A 2,500-nucleotide genomic window follows, 5' to 3' on the forward strand; every position below is an offset into this window, starting at 1 on the left:
TATCTGATCGTCTTCGATCCTCTAACTTTCGTTCTTGATTAATGAAAACACTCTTGGCAAATGCTTTCGCAGTAGTTCGTCTTTCGTAAATCCAAGAATTTCACCTCTGACAACGAAATACGAATGCCCCCAATTGTCTCTCTTAATCATTACTTCGGTTCCAGAAACCAACAAAATAGAACCAAAGTCCTATTCCATTATTCCATGCTTACGTATTCAAGCGCTGGCTTGCTTTGAACACTCTAATTTTTTCAAAGTAAACGTCGCAGATCCTGAGCACACTCAGTTAGAGCACACCCAGTCTTTGCGAGGAAGAACAGCCCGGCCAGTAACATACCTTGCGGCAGACCGGCCGAGCCATCCCGAAATCCAACTACGAGCTTTTTAACTGCAACAACTTTAATATACGCTATTGGAGCTGGAATTACCGCGGGTGCTGGCACCAGACTTGTCCTCCAATGGATCCTCGTTAAAGGATTTAAGTTGTACTCATTCCAATTACAAGACTTGTAAAAGCCCTGTATTGTTATTTCTTGTCACTACCTCCCTGAGTCAGGATTGGGTAATTTGCGCGCCTGCTGCCTTCCTTGGATGTGGTAGCCGTTTCTCAGGCTCCCTCTCCGGAATCGAACCCTAATTCTCCGTCACCCGTTGCAACCATGGTAAGCCACTACCTTACCATCGACAGTTGATAGGGCAGAAATTTGAATGAAACATCGCCAGCGCAAGGCCGTGCGATTCGATCAGTTACTATGAATCACCAAATGACCGGGCAGAACCCGCATTGGTTTTTAATCTAATAAATACATCCCTTCCAGAAGTCGGGACTTTTCGCATGTATTAGCTCTAGAATTACTACGGTTATCCAAGTAGTAATGGTACAATCAAATAAACGATAACTGATTTAATGAGCCATTCGCAGTTTCACAGTACAAGTGCTTATACTTAGACATGCATGGCTTAATCTTTGAGACAAGCATATGACTACTGGCAGGATCAACCAGGTAACTATCCACCGCAGGGAACAGAAGTTCCTTGCTAAGCGGCCCCCCTCCGCAGAGGGAGAGCAAGCTTTCTTAGATTTTGCCTCCACGGGGGGAACCCATGAGCCAAACGGACCACACGGTCCCTCGGTCAAGGGAAACCCCGTCTTGTTTGCCACGTCTTTCTCACAACTGGACCCGTGCACAGTTCAGGCATACCTGTCAGACTCGCCAAGCGAGCTGAAGGAAGGCAAGAAAAGTGCTTCTGCGAAGGAAAATATCCTCCTGCTCTTTTGTCTCTATCATTAGCCAAAGGCTAGCGTACACAACTTCCATCTACACTCTGCCTGCCACTACAGTGACAATGCTTTCGGGCATCATCTTTTCCCTCCTTCGAAAGGAAAGCTACAAGCCCAACTTTCCTTGCCCGTTAGTCAATTCTGCCCTCTATTTCTCCGCCTTGCCGCCGTGGAACATAAGGGACAGGGTTTACTAGCCAGCTCCTCTCGGAACCTTTGCGACCAACCTGCCCACACTATAACCCCCAAACGCTAATAAGGAGACTGCATGATATGGTAGACAGAAAATAAAAACGCGAAAAAAATGAAATTTTGAAATCGAACCCACAACCAGCCAAATCGTTTGTAAGTCATGCCAAATGACTGGTGACATCTTAAAAACCCATTGAAGCCACAACATCCCATAATTTCACGCTTTTAAAGATTTGTCACTATACGCACTGTAAGTACCTCACTAATTCTCACCTCAGATTTTACGGGAACATGTTCAAATTTTAACACGCCTCTCAGCACGACCAATTACATTAAAATTCATCGCAAAAGTCAGAATTCTCCAATTTTTGAAAAATTCACTATATTCACTGTAAGTACCTCGCTAGACAGTGGAGACCTCAGATTTTACGGGAACATGATCAACTTTCGACACACCTCTCAGCACGAGCAGTTACATAGAAATCCATCAGGAAAGTCGTGCTGTGAAGAGGTCTTTCGACTAAGAAAAATGGTGGTGTGAGGAGGAGTCACCTAAATCAGAGAAAAATACTCTTATAGGAGACTGCTACGAAAGACATTTCTGAGTCCACTGGCCCTAGTCCCCTAATAAGTGTATTTCTGTTTGTTTTAAGAAGGTCCTCCTGACATCACCAATCTTCTGTCTTCAATCCTAACCCCAACGTTAACCCTAACGCTAACCCTAACCCTACCTCCCTCAGGGGCAGTTCTATGGTTATGATCCCACGGTAGGCAGAAAAACTATCCCAATCTAGGTTTTCTTGTATGCTGACTCCATTTTAAATGCTTTTACTTGAGTCTGACAAAGGCAAAGCCAAATACTCACCCCTATATGGACGGGGAAGCAAAGTGCGGATTTTGGTAGGTCGGCATTTTCAATCAGGAATGTTGCCATTCGAAAGAGCGTCCAAAAAAACTTGGTTGGGACACATTTATTTTAGAAATTAGCGACCTAACCAGAAGTGCACTTTTTGGTGGGCCTACCCT

At 44.7% G+C, this 2,500-nt stretch overlaps 1 pseudogene; it reads right to left on the reverse strand.

Moving 5' to 3' along the window:
• On the reverse strand, nucleotides 1-1,007 carry LOC146445852 (small subunit ribosomal RNA; annotated as a pseudogene; the record flags this gene model as incomplete).
• Nucleotides 1,008-2,500: the final 1,493 nt, after the last annotated feature.

The sequence above is a fragment of the Pavona decussata genome, unplaced genomic scaffold (assembly GCF_977016875.1).
Source record: "Pavona decussata unplaced genomic scaffold, jaPavDecu1.1 SCAFFOLD_3785, whole genome shotgun sequence".
NCBI lineage: Eukaryota > Metazoa > Cnidaria > Anthozoa > Scleractinia > Agariciidae > Pavona > Pavona decussata.